General features: G+C 52.9%; 1 long non-coding RNA gene across 1 annotated transcript; it reads right to left on the bottom strand.

Annotated features, from left to right (window-relative positions):
• Nucleotides 1-3,696: 3,696 nt before the first annotated feature.
• Nucleotides 3,697-16,266, bottom strand: LOC129200816 (uncharacterized). Its single transcript, XR_008575107.1, has 5 exons — nt 16,140-16,266; nt 14,946-15,209; nt 14,657-14,766; nt 4,176-4,317; nt 3,697-3,768 (listed from the first exon to the last, which is right to left on the bottom strand). It is a non-coding gene; the product is annotated as an uncharacterized LOC129200816 (long non-coding RNA).
• Between the last annotated feature and the right edge of the window lie 225 nt (nt 16,267-16,491).

Below are 16,491 nucleotides of genomic sequence, written 5' to 3'. Positions count from 1 at the left end.
GCCATACTGACACACTAACCGTACACTTCTATTGCTATTCCGCCTAACCCTGGACTCAACAACCCTGGGCAGAGCAGCTCCACGCCCAAGACACACACACACAGGGATCAACGCAACACAGAGTGCTACAAACAACACAAATCACAAATGAGAGAAAACTCTCAGCGAGAGGAATGACTCCTGGACCGGAGAGGCTGCCCAACAAGATGACCTACAGGGCGTGACGCCCGGGCGCAGAAGCTCTATGGCAACCCCAGAAAAGAATGGACCGTGATAGCCAGTTGTAAGAAGTTACTGTCAAAACCAGGGCGAGGGATGCGGCAAGAAGCCTCTTTTCAAGACCTAAGAATGTAACGATGCAGAGAAGAAGCCTCGGTCCCTGAGAAGGGACGGCTGGAGAGCAGAGCTCCCGATGCGGCCTAGGACTAGGCTGCAAAAAGAGGACCTGCCAGAAGCTTCCGAGATGCAAGAACGATCCACGCCGTGAGCTTGCAAGGCAAGCAAAGAAGCGCCCGACTGGTGCTACGCCAATGAGTGCAGGCATCCGAGAGCCTAGGGATGGCAACCGAGAAGCACGCCGTGCCCCTTGAGCGCAAAGAGGGCGTTGAGACCCGAGGAAGGGCTGAGACACACACGACAAGACACACAACACCGCAAACACAGGCTGGAACTGCCCTGCCTGGTCTAGCATCATGCTGATGAGCAACCCGCTCCCTTTACCTGCCTAAATGGGACTCCTCCCAGACAGCCCTCTCCCCTATGCTAACCATAAAACCCCTCCCCTGCAACCCCCAAACTTGCCCCCTCCTCAGCCCGCTCCCTCCCCGGCCACAGTCCCTCAACTTAGCTCGCAGACGGCCAGGGATCTCAAACCATCCGCAACAAACAATATGCGCATAGCACATCAGCTAACTGGGATCTTCCTGCAGTTGCCCGGTGCCTCTTCTTCATCTACAGGAAAAACAAACAAAAAACCACACCAAAGCAGTACCGTCAGTCAGCATCGCACCAGTCAACACCAACCTTGCCCACAACACCCCCCTCAGAAGCACTGTGTCTTTCCGCTCACCTGCTCGGTCCAGAGACTGACCCTGCAGCTGTCATCCCTCGTGGCACCTAAGATGCCAAGAGACACAAAATTACTCCTACGTTTGTCAGAAGTCACCGCTCCCACAACCGCCCTCACCGTTCTTCCAGCTCACCTCAAATGGCCATCCGGTCACAAAGGTGGCCGCACAGCGCCTGCAAAACCAGAGGGAAATGCTCAAACAAGTTGCCATATACTGCTTTGCTATTAGACACTGACAAGCACCTCACCTTCTCTGACTGCTCGTCGGCACGTGGCTTCGCCCCTCCGAGGCTCCCTGCGGCACCTGCCAAAAATCAAGCAAGAGGCACATGCTGAGACACTGCCCAGCACAGCCTCCCACACTGATTCTCATCTCCCCCTCCTTTACCTCAGATGCTTGCTCACCTGGCCTGCATCATTTTCGGGTGCCATCCTTGCACCACACCTAGGAAAAATAAACAATGGATACCTATATCTTAACCAGCAATGCAACACCAGAAAAATAACAGCTGTACTTCAGCCCGCTAGTCGCCGCTCACCTGGCCCAAGTCACCTCCCGTGTCTGTATCCTAAGGGGTCAATATCCAGCTTTGCACCTTCAAAATACAAAAATCTGAATGTACTCATATCGCCACCAGCCACACCTTCCCTCCGACTCCACTGGCCGACCCACCTCCTTACGGTGCTCTGCTCCCCTCCTGTGCTGCTCTTTGGTGCGCTTCCTCTCTCTCTGCATCTGATAAAAAAACCCCAAAATAATTAAACAAGTCAGCCAGATGCCGAGTGAGAGCCAAACAATTCCAGACTGGCCATACTGACCCGCTAACCGTACACTTCTATTGCTATTCCGCCTAACCCTGGACTCAACAACCCTGGGCAGAGCAGCTCCACGCCCAAGACACACACACACACACACACAGGGATCAACGCTACACAGAGTGCTACAAACAACACAAATCACAAATGAGAGAAAACTCTCAGCGAGAGGAATGACTCCTGGACCGGAGAGGCTGCCCAACAAGATGACCTACAGGGCGTGACGCCTGGGCGCAGAAGCTCTATGGCAACCCCAGAAAAGAATGGACTGTGATAGCCAGTTGTAAGAAGTTACCGTCAAAACCAGGGCGAGGGATGCGGCAAGAAGCCTCTCTTCAAGACCTAAGAATGTAACGACGCAGAGAAGAAGCCTCGGTCCCTGAGAAGGGACGGCTGGAGAGCAGAGCTCCCGATGCGGCCTAGGACTAGGCTGCAAAAAGAGGACCCGCCGGAAGCTTCCGAGATGCAAGAACGATCCACGCCGTAAGCTTGCAAGGCAAGCAAAGAAGCGCCCGACTGGCGCTACGCCAATGAGCGGAGGCATCCGAGAGCCTAGGGATGGCAACCGACAAGCACGCCGTGCCCCTTGAGCGCAAAGAGGGCGTTGAGACCCGAGGAAGGGCTAAGACACACACGACAAGACACACAGACATAACACAGGCTGGAACTGCCCTGCCCGGTCTAGCATCATGCCAATGAGCAACCCGCTCCCTTTGCCTGCCCAAATGGAACTGCTCCCAGACAGCCCTCTCCTCTACGCTAACCCTAAATGCTTCCAAGAACAAGAGAACATAACTGCTGTGACCGGTACTAGAGAAAGCCTCATTGTTCGCTTACGGAAAAAGGTAAAACTAGAAAATAGAAAAGGCTTTGTGTCAGGACCACGATAAAAGACAGACCCCCAGCTGGAGACCGTTATGAGCGCAGGCGATACGCATCCTCTTCACCGTGAAATTCCAGGGAATACGGTCGCTCGAGCCTGTGCTGGAAATAAATGCCTAGTCTGTGTCTCTAAGTAACTGTGACATCCAGATGGACGGTGAAGGGATGGATGCAAAAATTAAGTCAGGGAATAAAGAAAGCAGAAGGTACAGGGAAGCAGAGACTTCATAGTTGAGGAAGGTATATTTTAACCTACCCCATGCTTCACAAGATGAGACTCTTCTGACATTCAGCTCCGCTTATGGCCATGCCGAGGGCTGGATAACTTACGCCGCACATCTAGGGATCATCGTGCCTCCGGTTGGCTGCGATGCGACTGAGCTAGAATAGACCTCGGTGCCACCCAAATCCAACTGTAAAACTTACCTGAGAATGGGTGATGAGCCCTCCTCTTTCACAACTGTCCCTCAGTCCCAAAACTTTAGAAACTCCTTCTCTTCTCCTGAACTCTGAGAAGGAACCCCGTTCCTTCCTGACAGCTCTCTCCTTGTATTTGCGCCCCCCAAACCCCTCGTGTCGGCCGCTCCTCAAAGCCTTACCCTACGTTCTGCAGACGACTCTTACCTTCTATCTTCCCGTGAGCTATGAGCCTGCAAAACAAAACAAAGTCCCGATGCTTATAATCTACAAGAAGCCTACAGCGAGCCTCAAAGGTTCTAGGAACAACATGGTACTCCGTGGGCGATCGGGAAAAGCGGCGAGCTGTCCCGTAGCCTGAAAGACGCTATACCTTACATCCCTGCTGCTTTCTTCAGAAATACTAAAACTCTGTGAACAAATACGTACAAGATGCTGACCCTAACCCTTGCTAGATAATCTCATCGTCGGTCCTATTAACAGAAATACTACTGGCATCTTACATAGCTTACAGGAAAACTGGAGAAAAAACCCCAAGGTTCCATCTTCTGTAAAATCAGGAAATCCACTAAAATGCAATGGACCTAGGAAAAAAAAAAGAAATACATGTTATTAAATGATCTCACAAACCTCGGAATACTCAATGTAAAAATACTGACCTAAAAAATAATAAATGAAAAACCCCACCAAATCTGCATAAAGCATACTTTCTATTAAATACACTGCTTAACCTTGACCAGTCCTGAGACTCTTATCTCAGATGCATCTACCCAAAAAGCCAAACTAATGCTAAAGCTGCCATTGACTGAAGGACCAGCATAGCTCTGATACCACAGAAGCCTGGAAGCAGATTGAGCTCCCTGGCAGAGGCCTGCGGTTCATATACCCCGTGCCCCGCCCACCATCCTTCCCACCAGCCCCTGGGAAAGGGGAGGGGCTGACCACCACAAGGCTTAAAAGCGGCCAGAGAGGCAGCGGTGGATTTTCTTACCTGTCTTGAGTTTATGGTGTGCTAAGTGCTGAATAGAGAAAGCGGCTCTTGCTGGAAACAATGATACCCGCTCTTTTACTGCGACTCCATCTATCATATCGATGATGTGACCGGGTATGTAATTAGTTTTGATTTTTCTGGGCTGTATACAGCAAAAGATAAATGGTACGCTAAATGTTGTTGCACAGTAGTTAATTAAATGCAATGACAATCTTGTTGTTGAAAATTATGTCTGTTAGTTTACTATAAAAACCCCAAAATGCTCCAGGCTTACACGTTGTTTTGAGCGAGACTGCATGTACCGCCTAACTTCTACCGGAACTATGTTCTGGATAAGACCCAATGCAAAGCCTGAATAGACCCTGTGAGAAGCCCTTCTCAAAAATATCTCTGGCTGAAGAGTAAATTACTTACTGTAAATTGTCAGCTAACCTCGACAGTCTCTCCGACTGACTCCCTTAACGGAACTAGATGAGTCCCAAAGGAGAGAAGGTGCCAGAAAACCATAGAAAATTAAAAATATGCATCAGAAATGCTGCAAAACACCCTTACGAACAGGCAAGTAGCTAGAACAAAATATCGGCAATATTAACAAAATATCAGCGATAATTAAAGCGCCGCCGTAGTATGGATGCTGTTTTTGGCGTGAATCCGAAATGTAGCCCCGTACCGGCTACCGTGAAGGAAACTAATCCTATCCCGTCCAAAACCGGCACGCGCAGAAACGCAGTTTTAAAAGTTGCGGTACAGGAAATGCAGGAGAAAAAATAAAAATGGGACGAAAAACTAGATATAGGAACTTAAACAGAAAATTTGGAGAGCGACAGAGTATGGGAAAGACAAGAAAACAATAAAAAAAACAGACGTCAATGTAAAACTTGTCACAGAAAGAAAACGTAATAAGGGATGGCATTAAGCCAGGCAAGAAAAAAATTTAAAATGAGGATATGGTAAAAAATAGATGCCGACAAGGAAATACTATTTAAGAGGCGACGGGGTATGTGACGGACGTCAATAAATTTAAAAATATGGATAGGGAGCTTGATAAAAGTAGATGTGGAATGAAAATGGAAAAAGCGACAGTGTTCAGAACACATGGGAAAAAAATTAAAAATAAAGACAGCGAATGGGTTAAAGTAAACAGAAAATTTTAAAAGCAAAGGCATTAAGGAAAGACACGACAAAATAAAAATAAGGGTAGGGTGATAGAGACACACAGAGGAAGCAAATGATAAAAGCAGGGGCATTAAGGAAAGAAAAGGAAAAGTTACAAAACAAGAATAGGGAGAAAAATACGGAGAGACGTAGGAAGAAAATTTCAAAAGCAACGGGGTACAGGACGGATGAGAAACAAATAAGGCAGAATTGGTTAAAGTGGACGTTGAAAAAATTTTAAAAGCAAGGAGGTATAGGGCAGATGAGAAAACAAAAAATAGGGACATCAAAGCAAATAAGCTTAGACATAGAAAGAAAATTTTAAATGCGACAGCTTTAAGGAAAGATGAGAATAAAATAAGAACGGGGGGAAAATAGCACGTGCGCAAAACTAAAAATCAACGATGTATGTGACAAAAAAAATGGACCGAGTATGGGAAACTAAATAAATGGAGACATTGAAAATTCTTACAGCGATCCTGTGCAGGGCACAGAAGGAGGCATTAAAAAATAGAGACCGGGAGTCGGATAGAGGGAGACGTAGAAATTTTTAAAAGCGATAGGCTACAAGAAACGTCAGAAAGAAGAAAAAAGTAGGAATGGGGATGAGAATAGAAGGAAACATTGAAAGAAAATTTAAAAAGCGGCAGGGTATACGGAAGAAAAGGATGAATTAAAATTTAGGGAAAGGGAGATGGATATATGGAGTTGTTGAAAGAGAAATTAAATAGCAATGGCCTATAAGGAACATAGAAAACAATTTTAAAAAATCAAGAAAGGGAGACAGAGAGATGTAGAAGGAATTTTAACAAGCAACTGAGTACAAGAAATAAAACGTAGGGACGGGAAGACGGGTAGAGGACAATGTGGAAAGAAAATTTAAAAACTGATGGGATACAAGAAACACAGAAATATTAAAAAAGGGACAGGGAGCTGAAGAGAAGGAAACATAAAAATTTAAAAAGTGACTGGGTACAGAGGGAGGAATAAAAAATAGGGAGAGGGAAACAGATTTGTTAAATCTACCAGAGGTGAGTTACCCTAGGTTTGCTTTACTGCAGTGCTGGTTGCAAGGGGGAAACGGCTCCGCCAAATGTACGTGCGGGTGATTACCGAGATGCAGGTTCTATAGAATCAAAATATACGTATCCATTTTTTTCCAAGAAAAGGCAGTCCTACGATAATAATTTCTTGGAATTCATTTCCATATTCTCCTCCCTGTCACGCATGCTCGGTGATTTGAGTCTTCGGTGGTCACGCACCCGTGTCCGCCGGATGGCCCTCTTCTTGCAGGCGTGCGCGGTATCCTTGCTGCGGATGCGCCTGTCTGTAACAACTTACTTTGTAAGATTAATGTTCCCGGGCCTATTGTCCGGTTGGGTGGGGACCGTACGAGGAACATAGCGGCACTGTACGCTGCTGGGGTCGGTTAGCTTCGTTATCTATTACCTTGATTAGAAACCCCTTTCCCGTGATTATAGGCTTTAAAACAGTTCTAGGCCTTAAGCAGCTTTCTAGTTAGCATAAGTTTTCTTCTAGCTAGGCTTCTATATTTTTTACAGTTCCCTCCGTTTGTTTTTATTGCATCCCTGCAATTATTTATATCCTCGAGCTCCTTGCCATTTTGCTACTGTACTAGAAAAACAGGTTATACAAGATTGAAAAATCGCTATTACGTGTACAATCCCTACGATCGCTAAGGCTGCTACAGCAAGGGCCTTTTTGAGCCGCACAGATAGATCAGGAACCCGGGAAGTCAACCCCGACACAGTATCGGTAAAACCCCGAGATGTATCGTCTTTTTGTACTTGTCGCATTTGAGAACTAATTGCACAGATTTTATGTACGTCAGTCAATAATTCCCCTGAATGATCTATACGCGTGCGACGACTCGCATTTAGCGTTGTGTGAACTCCACTTTGTGATGCTAACGTAATATATAAGGCCATACAATTTTGAAGGGTAATTTTTGAGAGTTCTGCAATTTCAATTTGCCGGTTTTTCAATTTCTCCTGATATGTTTAAAATCGCTTTTTCCAGTTCGGTCACCCCTAAAGATGGTACGAACCATCGGAGAAAAGAATGAAATCCCGAGGGCTTTTCTATTAATGGGGTATCGGTCCTTTTAACGCGAGTTAAAAAGGTGCGATGCCAGACGGGAACTTCTACAGTTTTCGGGAGAATTTGTAAATCCGCAATTACCAATCCTAGAGTGCGAATTCCTCCCCGACGCGGTGGAAGTACTTTATAAGCTTTGTCGCTACGCGACCGAAATACTCCCGATGCCTTTGGTCCCCTCCGGGCCCGGCTCGAGCGAGATTTAATAGGATTAGTTGTGTTACATTTAGTCCGATTTCCTGCAAAAGCATGGTTAAGACTAAACTGCCGAGTCCGACTCTCTGGGGGGTAACGTCTCTCTACGCAGAGGATGTTACGCTATTCGTCTAAAGGAGGAATTTTGATGGTGCGGTGCACGTTAGAGATCGGATCTGCCAAGGACTGTGCTAAGAGGTGTTCTTCTTAATCCAGAGAGATGGTCTCCTGCCTGCAGGAGGTCCCCCTCCTCTGTTTCTTTAATGAAGCTGCCAGCTGGATCCCCTTTATTTTATTCTTCAGCTGCGTTGCCTTTTTCTGGCCTCGGGCTTGGGCCGCAGCAGCTCCTCTCTGTGGCCAGTAAGTGTCCAGCTATCCTTTTTTGCCTGTGCCTCTAGGAGAAGGAAGCCAAATGCAACCCACACAAACCTGAGGCAGATGCAGCAAACAACATCCCCAGAGAGGAACCAACAACTGAGCCCTCACCGCTGCCTCTGGGAGAGGGAAACAACCAGCAACTCTCATCCACAGTGATGACTGTAGCTCTCCTGAAGCAGCAACCCCTTCTTCTGGAGGAGCTTTTGGAGACGTCACTGTTTTCTCCAAACTGATGCTAATGACACCAGCATTTATGGTGCAATAAACTATCTTTGAGGGCCAGCATGCTAACATGAAGACAGGGTCAGGCAGCAGTCTGTGGCTATGGGACAGGCTACAGGGGAGGTGCTGCAGCTGGGAGCAGCTGTGTGGGCTAACCAGAGCTGGAGCATTTTTGTTGAGGTGAGAGGCAGACAGTGCCTTTTCCAAGAGGGGAAACAACAGCTGCCGGCACGCACTGGCAAACACCACGTGTCAGCCGAGTGCCGTAAGACTACAGCTCCCAGCGTGCCACAGGAGGCAGCCTTCCACGCTTCCTGACCCTGCGGGGACACTGTCCCATTCCCTCGCACCAACTCACCGAAATCCCCACGGAGCCGTGATAGCAGCACCGAGCTCCGCAGCGCGGCTCCGGGCTGGACCGCCAGCCAGCACCCCCCCCCAAGCTCCGACACAGCACAGACGCCCGCCAGCTCCAGGCAACCCTCGCTGCCTGGCTGCAACACAGCGCAGACCCCCCCCCCCCCCACCACATGGCTCCAGGCAGCCCCCCTCCCACTCCATGCCTCTGACCCGGACCCTGCCACCCACGCCTGCCCCCCTCCCCCCTCAGAGGCACCCCCCGCTGCCCCACTCACATTCTCCCTCTGTGCAGCCACAGCCCAGCAACACCTCCACTCCTCCCTTGGCTCACAGCAGCCCCTTATAGGGAGGGGCCGTGGCCATCAGCCTCACTGCCCACACCTGGGGCACCAGCAGCCTCACTGCCTGCACCTGGGGCTCCTCCAGCCCCAACCCACAGCTGGAGCCCCGCAGGAACAGGGGGCCATCGCCTGACCCCCCCCACACCTCCTCCCCTGCCTTCCATCATGGCCCCTCGCCCCCCGCAAAGGAAGCGCCAATGCAGCCGGCACGGCAAAAGAGACCGCAAGCGTTTATTCAGTCACACACAGAGCCGGTCCCGGGAGAGACTCCGCACCGGGGCTCGGGGCCCGGCCCTGGGGCGCCTCGGCTGTCCTACCCAGAGCCATGCTCGCCAGTCTAGTGTGGAACAGACACACGGTCGGTCCATCAGGCTGCTGGAGAGCTGGGCTGCTATGTGCAGGCTGCCGCCAAAACCGAGGAGCCAGCTGCAGGACGCTAGAAGAGAGGAGAAAAGGGGCAGCCAGCTGGATGGGGGGGCGCCGGCAGCGAGCGAGAAAGCACGAGGCAAGGAAAGGGATGACGAGTGAAGGACGGGGACAGGGAGCCTGACAGAGAGGGAGGAAGAAGCGGCAGGAAGAGAGGCAGCGGGACGGTGACCGACAAACAAGGACGGGGAGCGTGACAGAGAGGCAGAAATGACCCTGGGCGGGCAGCGCCACGGCGAGGGAGGAAAAGAGAATAAGGGCAGGGAGCCGGACCGAGAGGTACGGCGAGGGACAGTGGCATGGGGAGCAGGACAGAGCAACAGAGAATAAAAAAAGGAAGCGGGAGCGTGAGAGAACCGGGCTGGGGAGCAGGGAGAAGGAGAGATCAACAGAGGGAAAGAGGACCGGGGAGCGGGACGCTGGGGCAGAGTGAGAAAAAGAGGGGCAGGGAGCAGGACAGAGGGGCAGAGGCAGAAGGAGGACAGAGGGACAGAGAGACAAAAGAGGGAGACGAGGACTGGGCAGAGGGGAGAGAAAGACAGGGCAAGGAGCAGAGACACAAAGGTGCCAGGAAAAGGACGGTCAGATGGAGTGAGAAACAGGGTCGGGGAGCAGGACAAAAGGACAAAGAAAAAGGGGAGGAAGAAGGAAGGAAGGATAAAGGTGGGACAGGGAACGGGACATATGCAGTGAAACAAACTAGAACAGATAAGAGAGGACAGGGATTGAGGAACACAGAGAGAGATGCAGACTGCGAAGGTAAGCAAAACCAGCGACAGGCAGGAGGACCTGGTTCTGACACCCCATCGCTCCCGATGTCGCTTCCACAGCCTCAAAAAATGCGACGTGCCGCAAGACAAGAGAATGGGAGAGTGAAAGCAAAGGCACGGGAAACTTCACGCTCTTAGTAATTTCACTGAGCATCACAGCTTACAGTTACTCAATGTCTTCCGGTGTCACGGGATGAGGTACAACTGATTTCGTCTCCATATCTCTGGACAGAGCTTTTCTCATATCTGGGGGGGGGGAAGATACTCTAAGACGACAGTCCTTGCACAAAGCCACCTTCAGCGAATTCTCTATTACAATAAGGTCGTTTCTAACCCAGAAGATTTCACAGAATCATAGAGTATCTCAAGTTGGAAGGGACCCATACGGATCGCCGAGACCAAGCCCCCGCTCCACGCGGGACTACCTAAAACTAAACCGTGCGACTAAGAGCATCGTTCAGATGCTCCTTGAACTCCTGACAGGCTCGGTGGCTGCGACCGCTTCCCTGGGGAGCCTGTTCCGTGACTGACCGACCGCCCTCTCAGTGAAAAGCCTTTTCCCAACGTCCGGTCTGAACTTGCCCTGACGCAGCTTCGTCCCGTTTCCTTGGGTCCTAGTGCCGGTCACCGGAGAGAGCGGAGGTCAGCGCCTCCCCCTCCGCCGTCCCCCTCGAGGAAGGTGTAGACTGCGATGAGGTCACCCCTCGGCCTTCCCTTCTCCAAGCTGAACAAACCAAGTGACCTCAGCCGCTCCCCTAAGTCTTGCCTCGGAGACCTCTCGCCATCTCGGTCGCCCTCCTCCGCGCACGCTCCGAGAGCGTGGTTCGGCAGCACCGCTCTCGACTGGAACCTAACGCTGCACGTAACTCAGCTGAGTGGAAAGGAAATGACGGGCTAAAGGGCCAAATACACGATTTAAGGCAGCCGCAACGACAGCAGACGTCTGTCCGTAGCCCTTCTATTTATTTCACAGCGCTCCTGCGTATCAAACGAACGGTACCAGAATAGAAAAGGTATACAGCGTGGCCATGTTACCCCTCGGGGAGGACGGCGAAAGGAGAGAAGATCTAGAAAGAGGAAGCAGCTGGTACTTCACTTTTGGTAACAGAATTAACATCAACATGTTCCTTCCCTTTGAAATTGAAAACACCACCCAATTCTCTGCCACTGTTGACCACCGACACTTGTAAATTTCTAGTGAAACACCTGAGGAAAACAAAGTTTCAGGTCCCTGGCTAGGGGAAGAAACCAGGCAAGCGCCACCGTTCCTTCTCCCCGACAACACTAGCAAAAAAAAACCAGCTGCTGGGGGCGAGCGTTCCTCCGAAAGAAAAATCAGGTGAGAAACCGCATTTTTATTTTCAGCTTACCTACAGGATAAATGTCTTTGTAGTTGTTTCTGCCACAGATGCTACAAAACGCGTAAACTGCACAAAGATTGTTTTGTAACTGACCTAAGGTTCAGTACGAAAAGCTACCTAAAGGAGTACGCAAAGTCTCACTCATCAACAATTATCTGACCCTGTTTCATATTAAAAAAAAAAGTAATGCTAATCACACAGACAAGCCCCAGAACCCTCAACATGAGAATCTTTCTGTTCAGCCGGAGGCAGAACGAGTACTTACCACGGGCATCCTCATCTGGCTCTCCGCTGCTAGCAGAGTGGCACGCCAACGCTGTCCGGTACACGCCGTAGTACGCCTAGTTGCTTCTATGTATTTACCGCCGCCTGATTTGATACTCTCACAAAGAGATCGATGAAAAAGCCACCCTTTCTTTGAAAAAAATAAAAACCAAAACCACACAGTTAAGGAACGGTAGGTGAATGTATTTCTAAATCATAACCCACGGCTTGCAGGCAGACCAAGAGCAGCTCTGACGATGCGATACGCTCATCAAACATCTTTCACGCCGGAATAACAGATGTACTCCTTTACCATGGGACGCATCCGGCACAGGGACAAATTTCATGCTGTTTTTGTCACACGACCGTTCTTCTGCACCAGCCAGTGGGTTCAGAATTAAGGACGGGACAAGCTAAACGCTCACACGAGCCTCCTATCCGTAAGAAACTATAAAAATAGAAAAAAAAACTTCCATGTTTTAGATCGCGTTGCCTTAGGGACTGCCTCCTTCAAAGCCTGCCTGTTGGGGGGGAGTGGGGGGGGGTTGGGGTGCGTGTGCGCACACGCACGCGCGTGAGGCGTGGAAATCGGTCACAGAATTCAGTTGCCTAACGAGAGACGGCCCTTCTCCTCGCAAGGCAAACGTTTCAAAACATCGTACTCTTTTCCGATTTTACTGGCTGATACTAGGGTTGCCCTACCAGCATGAGTTGGAGACCCGTCCCTCTGGGTCCGTGTGATGCCAAATTAAATATTCTGCAAGTAACCGAGCAGGAGATGGAAAGTAAGCTAAGATACTCTCTGCCGTACAACGTTTGTTCGCCATCGTCCCCGAGGGAATCGCACAAAGCCCACGCTTGCTGAACCGGTACGTCGGAGGCCCTACGGGAAACGGCGCTGACGTTTCGCCAAGCTCTTCTCCTGTCAAGAAGAGGACCTTTTCTGCGGCATCCCTATTGGCGTTCGGCCTGCTTTCGGCCCATTCTGGCAGGTCAGCTTTCAGAGAAAGCCTGAGATTTCAAACCGCCAAGCAACATTCACGATTCTTGCTCTCTGACTACGGGGAATTTCAGCGAATCGGAATGCTACTTAGAGCCACGTTCCGGGTCTGTTTCGCCGCAAACCAAATATCTAAGCCACGGACCGGGCGCCCATAGAAAAATCACTTTAAAAGATTAAAGACAAGCACAGTGCTCACTTTTCTGAAATTTCTTCCAGTAGCGCCATCAATTTAGCGGCCGAACCCAGCCATCGAAATTCCGGTGCAACGGAGCGAGCAGGAACGTGTCCGTGCCGCTCTTCCCTGGCCACGGAGCCTTCCGCTCTACCTGTTACTGCGAATGTACGGAGCATCGGCGCAGCGGCACCTGTGCAATAACGCACCGCCCACAGCTATACAGAAGAAGAATCTGAGACGACGGTAGAAGACCCCAGACCAAAAGTCACCGCGGGACTAAGGGACGCGCGGACAGCGCGCAAGGGGCGGGTGTCCGGGACCCAAGCGTGTAACGGCCCCGGGATTTCTTTGTTCCGGGTCCCTCTCTTTGGAGGCGCCCCGCCCGGGCCGATCCCGCTGCTGCACCTTTCAGTTACGTTAATTATTTTACAAAATCCGACACCCGGAGACTGCTGCCGGAAGCCTCGGGTCGAGCCCGAAGGAGGAGGAGGAGGAAGCGCGCCCGAGAAGAAGCGTGCGCGCGATACTGTGAACGGGGTGCGAACGCTGGGGCGGCAGCTGCTCCTCCTCAAACAGAGACAGAGAGAGAAAGAAGAGGGGGAAAGCCACAGGGTACAGAGGGCGGAAGTGGAAAAGAGGGGCCGGGAGCCGGACAGAGAGAGGTGGAGAAAGAGGCCCTCGGAAGGGAAGGGACGGGCTGCGGGGCAGAGGGGGACTTGCCAGCACCAGGTTCGTGGTTCCACCCGATAATCTTAAAGGTCTCTGCCAACCTCGACGATTCGGTTGCTTTAAAAAACAATCGGGATCTCGAGGCGGACCGAGAGACGGAGAATATAAAAATGGTCGCGGCTAAGAGGGAAGAGAGGGAGGAATCGCGAGACAGGGAGAGGCAAGCCAGGCAGGGGAAAAAGTACCGACAGGCTTCTGCAGTGACAGGGAGGAATTGAAAATTTGAGCGAGGGAGCTGGACAGAGAGAGAGACAGGGAAAGGTAAGACGGTGGCGAGCTACCGGGCAGAGAAGCAGAGTTTAAAGCCGGGGACCAGGAGAGGGACAGAGAGGGAAGGAGAAAGGAATGAAGGGACGGGCTGCGGGGCAGACAGGGAGGAAGGAAGGAAGGAAGAAAGAAAGAGGGACAGGGAGCCAGACGAACAGCGACGGGGAAAGAAAAAGGTACCGACGGGCTAGGAGGCAGAGAGGGGAGACTTTAGAAAAACAGGGACGGGGAACGAGATGGAGAAAAGGAACCGTAGCGACGGGTGCCGGGACAGAGAGGCGGGCCTTCAAAACGAGGGGCAGGGAAGAGGCTCAAGAGGGACGGAGAAAGAGAGAGACTCACAATGACTCGCTACGGAGCCGAGAAGGAAGACCTCGAACAACAGGAACGAGGAGCCGCACAGAGAGAGCCAGAGACGGCAGAAATACCGATGGGCTACAGGACTGAGGGGGAGGAATGCAGAAACAGTGGCTGGGGGCCAGACAGAGAGACAGGGAGAGAGAGAAGGAAACAATAACCACGGGCTACGGGGCAGAGAGAGCGAGGACCTAAAAAAGGTGGGGACAGGCAGCCCGTCAGAGCGAGATGGAAAAAGAACATAGCGGGGAGCAGAAAGCAAACCAAAAAACCCCACAGCGGGGTGGGAAAGCGAGGGGGGCAGAGGAGGGCCCGCGACGCAGAGGAGAGGCGATGGGGCCCCGCGGGCCCAGGACTCACCGCAGCTCTGGCTCTCGGCGCTGCCGGGAGAGCTTGCCAGCGCAGACGCTTCTTTCTCCTGCTCTCCGCCTTTCCTTTGCTGTCACTCCGGTCGCTCGGCTGTCCTCCGCCTAAGAGAATACACGGGTGTCTTACAGCTCCGAGGAGATGAGTCTGCCTAGATGAGTAGCCTGCCTCCCTCCCTCCCTCGGTACGCGGCCGCACTGTACTTTGGGTTATGCGTGGTGACCCTGCGGTGCCCGTCGGCAGCCTGACCTGCCGCGGAGCGCAACGAGGGATCTTTCCTCACCCGGCGAGGCAGGCGCTCTCTTGCCTGCAGCGGGAGGCAGCTGCCGGCCGGAGAGCCTTCCATCTCTTCTTCTTCTTCTTCTTCACCTTTCTCTGGCCATTCCAGCTTCCCTTAGGGCAGCTCCTGTCCACGGCCGGTAAGCGCTCCGCTGCCTGTCCCTTTTCGCCCCCATGCCACGAGGCGAGCCAGGCCAGGCACAGGCGAGGCGGGTGCAGTCGACGGCATCCCCAAGGGAGGGATGGGCAACCACATCCTCAGCGCGGCCTGGGAGAGGGAAAGAAAAAGCAGTGGCCGTTACTACCAGAGATCGGCCCTGGCCGGAGACCCTCCTCCTTCTGCAGGGCCTTCCGGAGACGCCGCTCTTTCCCCGCGCTGCTGCTGCCAGCACCCCCGTTCAGGAAGAAAGCGGCACAGGCGAGGGCCAGCTTGCCGCCTTCACGCCAGGGCTCGGGGGCGGCCTGGGGCTGCCGGACAGGCTTCCGGAGAGTCCGACCGGTAGCGCTCGTCTCGGGACACCGGGCGACGCCTCACCGCGCGCGCGTGCTCTCGTAGCATGGCCGCACCGCTGCTCGGGAGCGGCTGGAAGCCTGCAGAAAACCACTTGAAACCAGCAAAAAAAACCCTCAACCTCACGCTCCTGCGAGAGCAAGTCGGGCTCTCCGGCAGCCACGTCCGCGAAAACGACGCCTCCCGGCACGCACTGGCAAGTGCCGCGTGGCAGCCATTAGAGTGCCGTAAGACTACACTTCCCGGCGTGCTCCGGGGAGCCAATATGGCCGACCAGCAGCCACGTGCCCCAAGACTGCAACTCCCGGCGTTCGCGAGAGGCAGCCTTCCACGCTTCCTGACCCTGTGGGGACACCGTCCCGTGCCCTCACCCGAAAGCCGACTCACCCGAAAGCCCCACCGAGCCGCGATGGCAGCCCCGAGCTCCGCAGCGCGGCTCCGGGCTGGACCCCCCCCCCGCCCCCACCTCCCCTCAGCCACCTCCGAAAGGCGCGGACGCGCGCCGGCTCCAGGCAGCCCCTGCCTCCCGGCTCCAGACGGTCTCTCCGCCCGCTTCCGACACGGCGCGCACCTCCCCCCCCACCCGCCGCACGAATCCGGGCAGCGCCCCTCCCCTCTGTGACACGGATGCCGCCCTCCTCGGGGCTTTCCCCGGGACCCGCCGGTCCATCCCGCTGCCCCACTCACCTTCTCCCTCCGTGCAGCCGCAGCCCAGCGACGTCTCCGCTCCTCCCTCGGCTCACAACAGCCTCTGCACACCGGCTGCCGGCAAGCGGTTCAGGGGAGGAGCCGCAGCGCTGCACTGCGCATGCGCGGCTCTGACGCTGCAGTACCGAAATTTGATCGCCAGGAGGCAGCACCGAGGGAACAAGCGAAGCGAACTGCATGAGGGGCGGGGTTTGGCGTGCGACGGGGCGGAGTTCTCGTGAGGGGCGCAGCTTGGTGTGCGTGGGGGCGGAGTTTTGGTGAGGGGCGGGGCTTCGCGTGCGTCTTAGCAGCTCTCTAGCCATTTTGGAGATTCAAGCCTCAAAACTGCAAA

This window comes from Grus americana, unplaced genomic scaffold (assembly GCF_028858705.1).
Source record: "Grus americana isolate bGruAme1 unplaced genomic scaffold, bGruAme1.mat scaffold_530, whole genome shotgun sequence".
NCBI classification, from domain to species: domain Eukaryota; kingdom Metazoa; phylum Chordata; class Aves; order Gruiformes; family Gruidae; genus Grus; species Grus americana.
Note: the sequence above shows the minus strand (reverse complement) of the source record. Positions and strands in the feature narration are given on the sequence as shown.